Source organism: Humulus lupulus, chromosome X (assembly GCF_963169125.1).
Source record: "Humulus lupulus chromosome X, drHumLupu1.1, whole genome shotgun sequence".
Classification (NCBI taxonomy): Eukaryota; Viridiplantae; Streptophyta; class Magnoliopsida; order Rosales; family Cannabaceae; genus Humulus; species Humulus lupulus.
In genome coordinates, this window is record NC_084802.1 from 15396386 (window position 1) to 15414656 (window position 18271).

Sequence of the window (18271 nt, forward strand, 5' to 3'; positions counted from 1 at the left end):
ACGTCCAGAAACTCACACACCAGTCTAGTATCCTCTGGTCTCACTGGCACGACCTTGGTGGTATCAACCACACTGGCTAAGAATCTAATGCAACCCCCTTGCAATAAATCCCTAGCCCCCAATGCAGAAATCATAGGAATACGGGGTCCATGCACAGTACCAACAAATACAAAAGGATCCTCACCTTCAGGTTCAAAGGTGACCATCTTCCTTCTACAATCAATGGTTGCCCCATACTTGGCTAACCAGTCCATACCCAGTATCATATCGAAGTCAGTCATAACCAACTCTATAAGATCCACTGACAACTCTCTGCCCTCTACTAACACTGGCAAAGATCTGACCCACCTCCTGGATACAACCAGCTCCCCAGTGGGTAACAAAGTACCAAACCCCACAGCATGGAAATCACAAGGTCTACACAATCTATCAATAACACTACTAGCAACAAAGGAATGTGTAGCACCTGAGTCAATCAATACATTATAAGCAGTTCCTGCACTAAGAAGCTGACCTGTAACAACTGAGGGGGAAGCCTCAGCTTCTGCCTGAGTCAATGCAAACACTCGCGCTGGGGCCGAGCTGTCTGCCTTCCTGGGCTCTTCCTTTCTTGCCTTAGGGCAATCCTTCTTGAGATGACCCACTGCTCCACAAGAGAAGCAGGCCCTTACCTTACACTCTCCCAAGTGATGCCTCTTGCATCTAGGACACTCAGGATAGGACTTCCAGGCCTCACTGCCCCCATGACGACCTATTGTAACACCACGAGGTCTCCTGTCAGGACCTGGAACTGGGAAGGTATCAGGAACCTTCCTCTTCTGAGCACTGGGGCCAACACCCCTACCAGAACCCACAAATGGAGGACCTGGCCTCCTGAAATCCCTTCTGGCTGCATTTTCACGCCAGATCTTAATCTCTGCAGTTTCAGCTGTAAGTGCCTTTTCCACCACCTGTGCATAAGTAGTCACTCCTGCCACAGTGGTGATGCGCACATCTCGGGCTAACCTAGGCTGTAGCCCCTGTAAGAAACGCTCTCTCCTAGTCCCATCAGTGGGCACCAACTCCTTGGCAAACTTTGCCAAACGATCAAACCTTAAGGCATACTCAGTTACTGATAAGTTTCCCTGAAGTAGCCTCATAAATTCATCAGCCTTCGCCGCTCTAATGGCGTCATTGTAGTACTTTTCATTAAACAAGGTCTGAAATTCCTCCCAGCTCAGGAGATTAACATCCTTGGTCTGACCAACCACTTCCCACCAAATCTGGGCATCTTCTCGAAACATCCGGGCTCTAATTTGATACAAGCACAATCCTTTACATAATTTTTCTCACTCTGATCTCTAACTGGTCTTAACCAGATCCAAGATCCACCTTAAAGGGTTCTATCTTACTCAGCAACCAACTCTTTAATTCTTATAACTCCACCGAGCCGCTCGAAACAGTGTTTACATCTAATTCCATCTCTGACACTAAATCAATCACCATTCCAATCTTCTCTTAGTAGAAAGAAGGCCTGACAAACCACTCGAGAACACATTCAGAACTCACAGACTAGGCCAGTCTGTCCTGATCTCACTAACACAATCTAAGTGGTATCCACCACACTGGCTAAGAGTTCCATGCACCTCCCTGCACAAACTCCAGCCCTTACACCCGGTATCATAAACATATCAAATCCATGCACAATGCCAGTTGTCACAAGACTTTCCGCTCACAAGCTCAAGAATTACTACACTTTCCTTGCCATTCAAGACTGCTCTTTAATTACTTAACCAATCCAATCCCTGGATCAAACCAAAGCCTGTCATAACCAGCTTTACCACAATCCCTGATGAGTCCTTTCCAAAACCCAACTTAACTCTTAAATTTCCAATACCATACTATGTTCCCACCACAACATAAACATGTGATCATCATATCAATTTTATACCTCTCTATAAGCAGCAAACAAAAGAACAGCATGGCACCAAGGCCAATCAGCATAACTCACAAGTCAGAACTAGAAAACTGACCTACCACTCCTGAGGAGCTAGTCTCAGTCTCGGACTCTGATTGCCCTGGAATAAACACTCGAGTTGGAATCAAGCTGCCTATCCCCCCTTTGCTCACATTCTGTCCCTCGACTTGGGCAATCCTTCTTGAAATGTCCAACCATGCCACATGCAAAACATGCCTTTGCTCGGCATTCTCCCAGATGACGTCTCTTGCACCGGTTGCATACTATATCAGTCTTCCAGCTTTTCTTCTTGCTTGCTCCACCAAGTGGAGTTACCACTATCTGAGCTCCATGCCTCATGGCACTCTTTTCCTCATCTCTAATGCTCTCAACAGCAAGAGCCTTCTCTACCACCTGAGCATAGGTAGATACTTCATACACTGGGACAACTCTAATGCCCTGAGCTATTCCAAGATTTAACCCCTGAATAAATCTTTCCTTCCGAGCCACTTCTGTGGGTACCATGTCTAAGGCAAACTTGGCCAACTCACCAAAGTGAGTAGCATACTCGGTCACCAACGCATTACCCTGAACAAGATTCAGAAACTCATTCATCTTGGCAGTCTTAGCTACATCACAATAATACTTCTCATTAAACAGCTGCCCAAACTCTTTCCAGTCCATCACAGCTGTGTCTCGTGTCTGGGATACTACCTCCCACCATGTCCGGGCATCGTCCAGCAGTACACATGTAGCACAGATCATTCTATCATGACCTACCAGCCCCATACTATCAAGAATGGAGTTGATCATGCCCATCCATTGCTCAGCTCTGAATGGATCTAGGCCTCCCTCAAAGATTGAAGGATAAAACTTCAGGAATCTTCCACAGAGTAATTCCCATCTGTTCTCAACCCTAGGCTGAGCTGAAACTGATGCCACCTCTGGCATAGTAAAGGAAGAGGTACTCCCCAACAGACCCCGTTGTTGTTTCAAGTACCTGATCTCTTCCTCCTGTCTCTGCAATCTTAATTGCAAATCTGCAAGCGTCTGCTGAATATTCAAAGATGCAGACGAAGAACTGATACCCTGGCTGTAACTCCCAGCCCCTGTATTACTATCACCAGGCCTCATAATCTGCCTTGAATATAAACCTGTTGATTCAATCTGCAGTCAATAACTTGACCCATTAGTCACAATAACCATATCAAGGGCTTTTCCCACAGGATAAATCTTACCACACCACAATCATAACCCACTTGCAGTGCTACAAACATGCCCATGGCAGTCATACATACTCATAACCCCTGCTCTTCCAATACTCAACCATGCCTCAACCCCAGCATGCAAATAACACAATTATATATATTCACAGAGCAGGCAATCATATGATCACAGTCATATAAATATTCACAGAGCATATAATCACATAGTCAAGAGCCAGGCTCTATTAGAATCTCATGCTCCCTAATACAATGTGCAGGTAAATCATTCACATTTTATTCAAACAGCTATGCACATAGCTACAGAAATAGTTACCATTCCCTGAGTGAAGCTATCTTCAGTGATGAGTGTACATGCCCAGCTTGTCTTCAGGAACCATAAACCTTGGCTCGCTCTGATACCAAGTTGTAACGCCCCAACTCCTGGGACCGTTACGATGTGCCTTGTAAATAGTGCTAAACTCGCTAATCGAGACATTTGGCCAAAATCGTGATCTAAGTATGATTAGCGGTTTAGGATTTAAAAACTCTGATTAGGATGTAACGTTTCACTAGAACGTTTAATACATATATTGGGATCCCGAATAATATAAATTTCAGAGTTTATTACAGAACATATTTACAACAGGTCGTTCTAAGCGGCAAAACAGGGTTCAACCCTAGTTCCACTTTAAACCTCGGCCGTGACGGACGAGCAGCTGCATATGTACACGTCATCACCTAAGCTCTCCAACTCAAGGATGGTCTAGCTTCCTCTTGCCTTTACCTGCACCACATAGCACCCATGAGCCGAAGCCCAGCAAGAAAACATAACACTTTTCATAAACATTATCAAATGATTATCATTATAATCACATTGAATATAAAGCTTTCAGACCAATGGGTGCACATCACATGATTCTAGTGGGAGAGTGGCTGTTAATTAAGCCATTAGCCTCCAAGCTCTCTTTTCTAGCGGGAGAGTGGCTGATAGGTAAGCCACTAGCCTCCAGGCTCTGTTTTCTAGCGAGAGAGTGGCTGATAGGTAAGCCACTAGCCTTCAAGCTCTGTTTTGTAGCGGGAGAGTGGCTATTAGGTAAGCCACCAGCCTCCAAGCTCTGTTTTGTTCATCGACCCTCAGGGTCGGTCAGGCATTAATGCTCCTTGAGTCATTCAATGCTAGTAGTCGATTAGATCTAATCTCTGTTGGCTTGCGTGATTCACGCTAAGGCCGTTCTGACAAGTAAGTCAGCGCTTCCTGACCTGTGTCCAGTATCACTGCCGAACCTGACAAGTAAGTCACAGCTTCACAGCTGATACTAACACTTTTGTCGATCTGACTAGTTAGTCAGTACCATACACAAGTAAGCAATGCTATCAATATATATCATATGCCAGTTATCCAAGAATAGGGCATTCAGCATGCTTACTAAACAGTTTCTAGCATAGTCATGATCATGCACAAACTCAGAGACTCAAGCTCTGACCAATCTCATATTCATCGTTCATGGCATGCCCCAATCACATGTTTCTCATGCATTACATGCATCACACTTAATCATCCAGCATGCCTCAACAATAATCATATGCAAATGGGCAAGATTGCCAAGCATTCATTATGCTAACAATGTTTACATTTAAACATCCAACATGCTTCAATCATAGCCATGCATGTCATACTCAATAGCCAATCAACATGCATCATAATAGCCATGCATGTCATGCTCAATAATCAACCAACATGCATCCATAATAGCCATGCATGTCACATATACACAGGGTGCAGTTTTCTTACCTTGGGTCCGAGCGTGAATTAATAAAAGAAACGACCTTTGAGAACGATCAGCTTTTAGTCCTTTAGCGGTCACCTAGTCATAACCAAACATATGGGATACCATTAATAAAATGAATAATAAAATGCCCCCAAACCAAAACCTAACCTCCGGGACCTCAAATACTACTCAACCGGGTAATAGGTTCAACCCCGAGGCCTAAGGCTTGAATCCCCAAGCTAAAAACCCCATTCTGGCAAAAATGACCTTAAGGGTCGCGGCCTGCCCTAGCTGCGCCGCGGCGCGCCTCCCAGACATAGGCTACCTCCCCTGCCAGACGCCTTGAGCCGCGGCGCACCACAGCCATGCCGCGGCTCAATACCCTGTTTTTGCCTAGAAAACACAGCACGCACACCAGAATTTCCCCTGCGTTTTCCCTTAGAACCAGCCACTCAAATTAGCTTAAAACCTCTTCCAAACACTCATTTAAACCCCTAGACAACACTCATAACCTCCCCTCATCAAAACCCAATCTTATCATCCATCAAAACCCCTTTGAATCCAAACTTCTAACAAGAAATCAAAGCTGAAAAAAACAAAGAAGAAAACAGAGTATCACCTGAGTTCAAAGGCAAAAACCCACCTCAAACACAGCTTTGAATCCCCTTTGATGGTTGTTACAGGTTCCCTAGCTGCCACTCTTAATCCCCTAGCTCAACACCTCCATTTGAGCTCTCAAAATTCAAAGAAAGGTGAGGGAGGAAGCTTGTACGGGATGGAAGGGAGAAAGAGAGGATAGGCTCTGTTTTAGTATCAATCCCCAGCCCTTTATGTCATATATATCCTTAGGGTCAAAAGACCAAAATACCCCTAAGCCAAATAAACCCCTCTAAACCATTTCAAGGGTAAAATTGGTACTTTTCGCCTATCCCGTTAATCATAATTAACGCTTCCCGATTCCCACTAATCTCCATATTCTCAAATACCAATAAATCACATCCCATTACCCTTTAATTCCCGGTAATGCTCTAATCATTAAAATCACCCCGAGACCCGAACTTAAGCCCGTTATGACTAGACCGAACACTTACACCTCATGATCGTCTCATGTCGAAAAGCCCGAACCAATCCACTTACAATGTGGTACAATTATAATTAATCTCAACCATGCACTCAAAATATACAATTACGCCCACCGTGGCCAAATTAAGATGCCCTTGCATTTAAAATATGAGCCCATACATGCATTCACCATCATATAATAATATAATTCACATAGACATGCATATAATCATTAAATATCATAATAAATCAATTATGGCCCTCCCGGCCTCCTAATCAAGGTCCTAAACCTTATTAGGAAATTTGGGGCATTACAGCAACCAATCATTTTTACTGAAGAAGATGTCAGCCACATTCAGTTCCCCCATAACGACCCTCTGGTCGTAGTAGTGCAGCTCGCTAATCGGAGGGTTAGGAGAGTGCTGATCGATAATGGGTGCTCGGTAAACCATCTATTCCGGTCCACGTTGGAGAAGATAGGTTTAACTGTCGCTGAGCTGAAGGCGACCTCCATGATGCTTTATGGTTTCTCGGGAGAAGGATCAGCGGCTATAGGGACGATCGAGCTGGTGATCACCTTAGGAGAGGGACTTCGGACAGTCTCAAAACTCCTTGAGTTCGTGGTCATCGACTGCCCCGCTGCATACAATGCCATTTTGGGTTGACCTACACTTATAGCTTTTGAAGCCATCACCTCCGTCTGCCACCTCGCGCTAAAATTCCCTTCTTCCATAGGGATATGCATGGTCCGTGGCGATCAGCTTGCTGCCAGGGAATGCTACAGCATTTCCATGAAGGGAAAATTGAAACCCGGGCAGTTGACAATGGCCATCCAAGGTGGGGAAGAGGAATCTCAGGAACCTTTACCTAATCCTCAGATTGAAAAACCTCAGAGCGCCGAAGGGGAAAGTATCGTCCTAAGTGAGGATATTGACCCTCGAATAGGCGAGGATAAGTCTGAGCTCCAAGCTATTGAAGAGCTCGAGGAAGTAAATATTGATCCACAAAATCCCTCACGGATGGTTAAGCTCGGAAAAAACCTCTGTGGCAAGAGGAAGGCGGAGCTGATCAAATTTCTGCAGGAGAATCTGGATGTGTTCGCATGGTCACATGAGGACATGATGGGAATCAGTCCAAATTTCATCATGCACACCCTTCATTTGGATAAGAGCGTTCCTGCAAAGTCCCAGAAACAGAGGCCCCTGGGAACAACTCGGGCTGAGGCCCTAGAAGAAGAAGTAGCCCGGCTCAAAAAATGCGGCTTTATCCGTGAAGCCAAGTTTTCGGTTTGGGTCACCAATCCTGTGCTGGTCCCGAAGCCCAATGGGAAATGGCGAACCTGCATCGATTTCTCCGATCTGAATAAAGCCTGCCCCAAAGATTATTTTCCCTTGCCAAGGATCGACCAATTGGTGGACGCCACGGCGGGGCACAAGCTCATGTCCTTTATGGACGCGTGCTCAGGCTATAATCAGATTGCCATGAATCCGGCGGACCAGGAGCACACCAGCTTCATGACCCCAACTAACGTCTATTGTTACAAGGTCATGTCGTTCGGACTAAAGAACACTGGCGCTACATACCAGAGATTGGTGAATAGAATGTTTGCCAGCCAGATCGGGAAGAACATGGAAGTGTACGTTGATGACATGTTGGTCAAGTCAAAGACTGCCGATAACCATGTTTCCAACCTAGAGGAATGCTTCAAGATACTAAGAGAATACGGCATGAGGCTTAACCCACTGAAGTGCACTTTTGGGGTCGCATCTGGAAAATTCTTGGGTTTCATTGTCAACACTATAGGAATCGAGGCGAACCCCGACAAGATCAGGTCATTGCTCGAGCTTCCCTCACCTAGGTCGCGTAAGGACGTTCAAGGCCTGACAGGAAGGGTGGCAACCCTTAATCGGTTTATTTCAAAATCCATCGACAAGTGCCTACCGTTCTACAACCTACTCCGAGGAAATAAGAAGTTCGAATGGACAGAGGAGTGCGAGAGTGCTTTCCTCGACCTGAAGGCACATCTGGCCGAGCCGCCCGTATTTTCCAAACCAAAGGCAGGAGAGCCTATTTTCCTTTACCTAGCTGTCACAGAAGATGCAGCTAGTGCCGTATTGGTCTGTGAAGAAGACCGGGTTTGAAAACCGGTCTACTACATCAGCAAGAGACTTCTCGGAGCCGAATCCCGATACCCGTTGATGGAAAAATTGGCGTTCTGTCTTATCACGACCTCCCGAAAGCTCAGGCCGTATTTCCAGTCCCACTCAATAAACGTCATGACCGATCAACCTTTAAGGCAGGTTTTGCAAAATCCTGAAGCATCGGGACGCCTGTTGAAATGGGCTATCGAACTCAGTCAGTTCCAAATTTTGTACACCCCCCGAACTGCTATAAAGAGTCAGGCCATGGCCGATTTTGTGGCAGAGTGCACAGGATTGAGGGAGGATCCTGTGGAAGGGTCACCCCAGGTCACCTCGACCCAGGCGTCATGGAAGATCTTCGTGGATGGCTCATATAATGAGAACAGCTCCGGGGCTGGAATCATTTTGATATCCCCACAAGGGCATAGATTCCACTCGGTGCTGAGATTCGGATTCAAGGCCTCCAACAACGAGGCCGATACGAAGCTTTGCTGGCCGGGCTAAGGGTAGCCCAGGAGCTGAAGGCCAGCTCCGTTCAATGCTTCAGCGATTCCCAGCTCGTGGTAAACCAGGTGCTAGGAGAATATCAAGCACAGGGAGCCAAGATGTCTGCTTACCTGGCCAAGGTAAAAGTCGAACTGTCCGCATTTGAACGAGGCTCAATCGAGCAGATACCTCGAGAGCAGAACGCTAACGCAGACGCCCTCGCTAAGCTCGCTACCTCCGGGGAGACGGAGGCCTTAGGGTTAGTACCGGTAGAGTTCTTGGAGAAACCAAGCATAGAAGAGGTCGGGGCGGAGGTCGAGATGATCGACGCCAGACCGACCTGGATGACCCCCCTCCTCGAGTATCTCACCGAAGGAAAGTTACCCGAGGGGCGTAATGACGCACGGCGGGTAATGTACTAGGCTCCAAGGTATACGATAGTAGATGGGGTGATGTACCGACGTGGGCATTCCCTACCCCTCTTACAATGTGTTTTGCTAGGCGAGGCAAATGCCATCTTGCAGGAAGTGCACGGGGGTTTTTGCGAGGATCACACTGGGGGGCAAAGCTTGGCCCTAAAAGTCTTAAGGCAAGGGTATTATTGGCCCACTCTATCAAAGGACTCGATCTCGTACGTCAAGAAATGTGACAAGTGCCAGCGATTTGCCACAGTTGCCCGAGCTCCCCCAGTCGAGCTGAAGATGATCTCGTCCCCGTGGCCCTTTGCGGTCTGGGGAATCGACCTGGTTGGCGCCCTCCCTACTGGAAAGAGCAGGGTACGCTACGCCGTGGTGGTTATCGACTACTTAACAAAGTGGGCTGAGGTAGAACCTTTGGCAACAATCACTTCCAAGAAAGTCCTCGACTTTGTGGTCAAGAGCATTATCTGTCGGTTCGGGCTGCCGAAGAAAATCGTATCCAACAATGGGACTCAGTTCGACAGTGACCTCTTCACTGAATTTTGTGAAAGGTGCGGCATTGTGAAAAGCTTCTCTTCCGTGGCCTATCCCCAAGCAAATGGCCAGGTCGAGGCTGTCTATAAGATGCTAAAGGCGAGCCTTAAGAAGAGGCTAGACGAAGCCAAGGGGGTCTGGCCAGAACAGCTCCCCCAGGTACTGTGGGCATACCGGACCTCACATCGAACTCCTACAGGTCATACTCCTTTCTCCCTGACTTTTGGGAGTGAGGTAGTCCTCCCTGTCGAGATTAAGGTATCGTTGCATAGAGTCCAGGCGTATGACCAAGACCACAACCACGAACTACTTTGCGCGTCCCTCGACCTGATTGATGAAAGACGAGGAAATTCGCAGCTTCAGCTTGCGGATTACCAGCAAAAAATCACTCGTTATTTCAACTCAAAGGTAAAAAATGCGCCTTTAGCATTGGCAACCTGGTCCTCAGGATAGTCTTCTTAGCTGGTAAGGATCCCAAAGATGGAGTATTGGGACCGAACTGGGAAGGGCCATATCAAATCACCGAGGTCATAAAGGAAGGAACTTACAAATTAGCTCGGCTCAATGGAGAAGCAGTCCCACGAACTTGGAACGCCATCCATTTGAAGAAATATTATCAGTAACACCCTTATAAGGCTTAAAGGCCACTTTTGTTTGTTTGTTAAGCAATGAGAATTAAATCTTTGGTTATTATTGTGTATATTTGCGGATGTAATCTCAAGTAACCACGAAAGACCCTTTCCTAGTTACTTGGGGGGCATATGGTGCCTGGATATAACCAGGTCACCTTAAAGGCTTAGAAGTTGATTCAAATCGATTGATCGATGTTTTTCTTAAAAAACACGAGATATTGATAAAGGATTAACGCGAACTAAGTCCTATCCTGGATGTAACCAGGTCGTCTCAAAACTTAGAAGTTGATTCAAATTGATTAATCGGTGTTTTTCTTAAAAAGCACAAGATATTAGTCAAAAATTAACACGAACTAAGATTTCCTAGTTACTTTGGGGGCATATGGTGCCTGGATATAACCAGGTCGCCTTAAAGGCTTAGAAGTTGATTCAAATCGATTGATCGATGTTTTTCTTAAAAAACACGAGATATTGATAAAGGATTAACGCGAACTAAGTCCTATCCTGGATGTAACCAGGTCCTCTCAAAACTTAGAAGTTGATTCAAATTGATTAATCGGTGTTTTTCTTAAAAAGCACAAGATATTAGTCAAGAATTAACACGAACTAAGTTTTCCTAGTTACTTGGGGTCCATATGGTTCCTGGATATAACCAGGTCGCCTTAAAGGCTTAGAAGTTGATTCAAATCGATTGATCGATGTTTTTCTTAAAAAACACGAGATATTGATAAAGGATTAACGCGAACTAAGTCTTATCCTGGATGTAACCAGGTCGTCCTAAAACTTAGAAGTTAATTCAAATTGATTAATCGGTGTTTTTCTTAAAAAGCACAGGATATTAGTCAAGAATTAACACGAACTAAGTTTTCAAATTAACGCCCTGGATGAAACCAGGTCCTAAAACTTAGAAGTTGATTCAAATCGATTGATCGATGTTTTTCTTAAAAAGCACGAGATATTGATAAAAATTAACGCAAACTAAGTTTCCAAACTAACGTCCTGGACATAACCAGGTCCTAAAACTTAGAAGTTAATTCAAGTTGATTGATCGTTGTTTTTCTTAAAGAGCACGAGATATTATATCAAGAATTAACACGAACTAAGTTTTCAAGACAATGTCCGGGGAGCAACCAGGACTTATCTTAGAAGTCGGGTCAAGATTGGTTAATATGTTTTTCCTAGAAAAATATAAAATTATCAATCATAGCACCAACAAAAAGAAAAACAAACTAAGACTATTATAGAAGTGCATAGAGACAAAAGGATATAAACCAATTAAAAATATATATTGATAAAGCCAATTGTCTCGAGGTGAAAAAACCTCATACAAAAGTTACAAAAAAAAATGTGTTCAAAAAAGAAAAAGAAAGAAGGCCCTAGGCTCCACCGGGCTGCTTCGTTGAGGTCGTCGTCTCGCCCTCCTGCTCGGCCGCTGTGGAGGTCTCCCCGGTCTCAGAGGGCGCCTCTTGCTAAAGGCGAGCTTTAAACCCCTCTCGGAAGGACTCCCAGGCATCCGCTCCTAGAAAAGAGAAGTCGCCATCCGGGTTGAAGACCCAGCAGTGGTATAGCATATCCTCCATGGCGGAGCTGGAAGCTGCCTTCTCCGTTGCCAAGGCGGCCTTGGCCTCCTCGGCCTCAGTTTTCGCAGAGTCTAGTGCGACCCGGGCAGCCCTGGCCTCCTCGAGTTTGGCCGTTACAGAGGCTAGGGCGGCCTTGGTAGCCTCAGTCTCTTGCAGCTTGGGGCAGGACGCGTCCAGCTCAGCCCGCGCGGCCGCCAAGGCATCCTTAGCCTCCTGTTCCTGCTTTTGGGCAGTCTTCAGAGCGGCCAAGGTAGTCTATTGGGCGGCCAAAACAGCCGAATGCTCGCCCCTCATGTCCTCGAGCCGAGCCTTGGACCTGGATATGCTCCGGTGAAGAGCCAAGGCACCCTACAAAACAAAGACGCAACTGCCTTAGAAAAAAAAAAGAGAGAACGTCGATGCATGGTAACCAAAGAATACAAAATGCAAAGCCAGCTTATCATTAGAGCCATTCCCAGTGAAGACTCCATCACGCTCTCCGGGCACCTTGTTTTGATCGCCCGCAGGACCCTTTTGGTGGCGTTGTAGTAATGGTCGACGGTGTAGGTCGCTGTCTCGTACACCATCCCCCGAAAGACGTCAGGAATTTTCTCCAAGGCCTGGGGGTCCACCGGAATGCGCACCTCGGGGACTGCGGTTGCCAAAGTCCCGGGCTCTGTCACCATATCCCGAACAAAGGCGGGAGCTTGTGGAGGGGGCGGGGGCATCTTCTCCACTGCTGCAGGAGGTGGAGGTACCTTGGCCTGGGTAGTTGGGGTCTGGTCTTTCCCCTTTGCAGGGGACTGGAATGTTGTCCCAACGGATTTCTTCGCCACCTGGAGCTTCTTCACCATGGGCCTAGAAGCCCTGGCAGAAGAGTTCCCTCCGGTGAACATAGCTCTCATGTCTTTGTTTCTAGGCTAAGACATATCCTCTGGCAAAACAAAGACAACGTTAGTATACAAGTTAGCATTTATGCAAGAACAACAAAAATAAGAGGAAAAATCGGAACTTAAGTATATATCAAAAGGGATCCTACCCCTCGAGCTAGAAGAGGAATCTATGGTCATGACCATCGGCCCCGGAGCTCTTGCGGGGGAATCTAAGACAATGACCTCGTGAGCTGGAACAGGTTATGGGTCCGAATCTGGCTCGGGACTAGACTCTTCTACATATTTCCTAAGGCCCGGAGCGACAGTACCCTCCCGAAGAGAGGGCCACGACCGGAGATTAGTCCCGTACTCCTCAAAGAAGGCTGACCTAAAGGCTAAGGTGTTGTCTACGACTACAGTACCCCTAGGGCGGCTACTCTCGTAATCCAGCACAAGCCGATCGACACACTGGAGTAGGGTTATGTCGAGGTCTGGGTCGTTTCAATGGCGTTGTACGGGCTGGTTGGGATTAAACCTAGCTAACTGAGGATCGACGGTGGCCCTATCTAAGCCCCTGAACGTGTAAGGATTACCTTGCCCAGAGGGACCTGCGACTGCTCCGGACCGGATCCTCTCCTCGTCCGTTTCTTGGGCGACCTCCAGCGCCCACTTCCTCCTCGTCCTTACGAGGGGCACCTCGTCCTCTCCTTCCCCCGCGGCCTCTTCCTCGGGGATGGACCTCATCTCGCAAGCTGGGGGAGGCACCCGGGGTCTCCTCAGGGCCAAAGTTTGGCCTGGAGAGATCAATTTGCATGCCAACATCGTCTCGTCTGTCATGAGCTGGCGATAGTCCTTTTCACTGGGGGGCAGACCCGTCAGTGTCTCGTACTGACTCCCGAGGATCACAAACTTGTCTGTCCTCGCGAAAATGGCTGCAGAATTGTTTTAAGTCAGAAACTGATTAAAGGGAGCTAATCAATACCTAACTTACGAGCTAAGAGTAAAAGGTACTTACGAGGACGGTTGAAGTAATGAAGTTCGCAGTTGTGAAAACCCTTGGATATAAAGAACTGGTCTTTGAAGTTGTTGGGGTGGCTGGGTAGCTCGATGACTGCAGCCGTGTTTAGAAAACGGGTCAGATAGTAGAACCCGTCACCTCGCCCCCGCTGCTCCGGGCTGGCCTTGAGGCAGAAAAAATATAAGATATCCGCCAGGGTGGGGATCTCCCATTCCTGCTTCAGGAACAGATATCTCAGCCCCGCTAACAAACGGTACGAGTTAGAGGGGAGCTGGAAAGGAGCCAACTTCACGTAGTTGAGGAAGTCGACAAAGTATTGGTCCAGCGGGAGGAAGGCCCCAGCCTTGAAGTGCTCGTCACTCCAAGCCGCGTATTCCTCGTCGAACGGCGCACAGCTCCGCTCACCTTTTAGGGGAGGTCGAGCGATCAGGGCACCCCTCCCCAGCTCGATATTGTGGGAAAGGAATATTTTATTCACTTTCCCCTGGTCAATGATCTTCAAGACGATCTTCTCAGCCTCGAAGAAAGCATCGGCCGCCACCTTGAGCTCCCGCTCCACGGCCGGCCCGAAAGCGGGGATTGAGGAGTCTATCACCACCTCCTTTCCTTTGGATTGTTGGGAGGACGAGCTTCCTGCGGTCTTTTTAGGGGCGTTCTTCTTGGGTCCCATATGGTCACCTAGCGAACAAAAGAAGAAATTTTAGAAGGGGCGACCTAAGCATAAGAAAGAATCTGAAGATAAGTTTTTCCTTTGCACGGGCTGAGGTAATCTTAGCCCGTGGAGAGTGAGACCACGCGGTTCTGTGAACACGCGCCTGTGCTCCCAACGGATCCCCAATTACTCGAAATTACTCGATTATAGAAGAAAACCGCCTGTGAAGCGTGTCCCCTAAGCTACCCGGTTTTGCACCCAAAAGGCTGGATATTTTAAACAAGCATACCAAAAAATCCTACCCAGAAGGTTTCCCCAGAAATAGTCCCTGTGAGCCATGCTCCTAAATGTTTTCTTCTATAATCGATGCCCTAAAATAAAAACCTACACCCTTCATACCCACAAAAAACCAACAGTATGTTGCATGCAGCTATAGGAACTATTTACCTAGGCTACAGTGAAGAAGAAATTCAAAGCGTGCACAGTCAGAAAACTTACGGAGTGTTTTACTGTGGAGGGGATGAAGGGGTCGTCTGGGTTGGGGACTCGTCGGAGTAGCTGGTACCAAAGCCTCAAAGGATCCCTTGCACCTGAACTTCTGGAGTGTTGGGAGCGGTGACCGGGAGAAAAAGAGGGTTATTTTAGGATGAGAAGAGAGAAGAAGATGGGAAATTTAGAAAATTTTCAAATAAACGGGTGGCCCATGCGTAAGGTGGCCACCCTTTTTATATATGTAAAAGGCCATGTGAGGAGGGCCGTTGGATTGCTCTGATGTGGGATCCGAGGCTCTCCACTTGAAAGGCAAAACGACGGCCGAGTATAGGCTAGGCCATTTAATGCGGTTCTCGGAAGACGTACCGTTACCAACCATGATGCTCCACGTATTCGGTGCCTGCGTAATGGGTGGAGTATGGAGAGTCCACGGAGAAGCCTAAAAGCCCCCACTGTGGCCCCAGATGACGTCATGTGCCACGAGCAGAGGCTTGGGGGGAAAATGTACGCCCTAATTATCCATGGGCTATTAGCGAGCTGAGATATGGTATAATTATATCAGCCACGTGGATACCACATGGCCGGAGCTGCTGTTGTTAGGTCCTACCTCTTTAGCTCGAGGTAGCCAAGGGTTTATCAAGATTATTTAAGGGCCGAGTCAGAAATATGAAGACCGCGGGTCAAGAAGGCATCCAGCTCGAGGCACGAGCTGGAGTTGGAAGCTGTGACCCTTTATAAAGTCAATCATGCAATGTAAACGTGCATATATCAGACATCATGTGTCTGATATATCCCTGAATTCTCGGACACGCAGCATGAACGTGCGTGTTCAGGCACCCACGACTGGGTTGGGCCGTGTGGCCCATTATCCCCCTTACCTATTGATTAGACCACACTTCATTTGTCAGGTTTTTGGAATTAATCATGAATGTCACAGAAGTGACATGATGGGTAAGAAGGTCACAGGATGACCCCCCTTACCAACTCCTAGGTGCCCTCTCCTATAAATATGGAGACCCTAGGAGTTGCAAAGGGTTGGATTCTATTGTGTAACGAAATACCCTGTAAAGAATACAAGAAATATAGCAATAATATTGGCTGGTGGAGTAGAAGGATTTTAACCTTTGAACCACCTAAAAACGTAGTCGTATCATCAGTTCATTTTAAGATCATTCATCTGTTTCAGTTCATCACTTAGCACTAATCCCTTTCTCTTATTTTCTTAATTACCCGTTGGCGAAGAACCGCGTCAACAATGGTCTTAAACAAGCTCTTCGGGCTTGGTTTCAAACACTAAAAGCCACTCTATTGGCTCTTGGTTTCATTAGTGCTCGGTCAGACCATTCTCTATTTGTTAGAAATATTGTTGCTCATACGACTTATATACTCATTTATGTGGGTGATATACTCTTGACAGGAAGTAACACTACTGAGATGCAAAAACTAGTTGCTCAACTCAATAATTCGTTCTCTTTAAAGGACTTGGGAGATGCTTCCTATTTTCTGGGAATTGAGCTTACACATACTAACTATGGCATTCATTTACCTCAAAGGAAATATATCATTGATTTACTTTGCAGGGCTAAGCTTCAATATGCAAATTCTCTACCAACATCGATGACAGAAGGAGAAAAGTTGTCTGTTTTTGGTAGTGATCCCTTTGAAGACCCAACACTTTACAGAAGTCTTGTGGGTGCATTGTAATATGCTACTATAACAAGACCTGAGATATCATTTGTAGTGAATAAAGTATCTCAATATATGCAAAATCCTTTTCAAGCTCAGTGGAAAACAGTTAAACGATTGTTAAAGTATTTAAAAGGGACATTAAATCATGGTCTTCAATTTCACAAATGTTTTGAGTTCAGGCTAGTTGGTTTTTGTGATACCGATTGGGCTTCCAATCTTGATGATTGTAGGTCTGCCTTAGGATACTGTGTTTACTTTGGTCCTAATCTTGTTTCATGGTCCTCCAAGAAGCAACATACAGTATCACGCTCCAGCACTAAAGCTGAGTACAGAAGCTTGGCAAATCTCACTGCTGAAATCACTTGGCTGCAATCTCTTCATTCTGAGTTAGTTGTTTCTCTTCATGGCATTCCTACACTGTGGTGTGACAATATTAGTATTGTACTCATGTCAGCTAACCTAATTCAGCATGCTCAAACAACACATGTTGAATTGGATCTGCATTTTGTCAGAGAAAAAATGATCAAAAAATGTATTCAAGTCAAGCACGTTCCTTCATTAGATCAGGCAGTTGATATTTTCACAAAGGCCTTCTCCTTTTCTTGGTTTCTTCTACTAAGGAGCAAACTTGCAGTGGCTTTATCACCCACTTCAGTTTTAGGGGATATTAGATATAACAATATTAACAAATTTGTCTATATTCAGTTGTGTTAGTTGTTTCTGTTTAGAGTTTGTTAGTTGTGTTAGTGTAGTTACTCTTCTTGTTAAACTACACTATATAAGGTTGTAATCTCCTTATGTTCATTAATGAGATTCATTTCATTTTTCTACAAAGACGAATGTCCTTGTTGTTGCTCGTCATTTACAACATGATTTACACTGATATTTTTATTTATTACTAGATGCTTTTGCTCCTTTTGTCATTATAAATAAATTATATTATTGCATCCCATCATATATATATATACCCAGTTTTTATTTTTTTGAAGAAAAATTCACTACTACAAAAAAGGGAATTTGCGTCAATTTCTAACTGGCACAGTTGAGTTTTTGCATCAGTTTTATATATGACGTGGAATCTCATGACGCAAACCAGGCTGGCATTTGCATCAATGCCTAACTATCACAAATGCCAGATTTGTGGCAGTTCCCCATTGACGCAAATGCTAGGCATTTGTGTCAGTGCCTAACTGTCACAAATGCTAGATTTGTGGCAGTTTCCCACTGATGCAAATTCTAGGCATTTGCGTCAGTGAGGAACTGCCACAAATCTAGCATTTGTGACGGTTAGGCACTGACACAAATGCTACATTAAAAAAAATAAAAAAAATGCTACGCAAATACTAACCCAGCTTCTAGCCAGCCACCGTATGCTACCCCTGCTCCCAGCCACCCTCTCGACCCCTGCAACCCCAGCCACTCCCACGACCCCAGCCACCCCCACGACCCCGACGACCACCACAACCACCACCAAGTGCCTCCTACAAAATGAAACTCAAGCAGAGAAAAAAAAAAAAAAAAAACCCCAACCCCTATCAAGAATAAAAAATCTACACAAAAAATTCAAAAAAAAAAAAAACCATGTATAAGCTTCATAAACATATTATATTCATCAATTTAATCTTAAATATGAAAAAAAAAACTCACCAAAATGCGTCAAGTAAGTCAGAGGCGGCATTGGTGTGGAGGGTTTTCGCGTAGAGAATTTTTTTAGAAAGTTTTTGATCAAATGGAAATTGGGGACGAAGTTGTGTATTATTGGGGTCTAACAGTGTTTGCGTCAGTGCCTAACTGACGCTAATGGA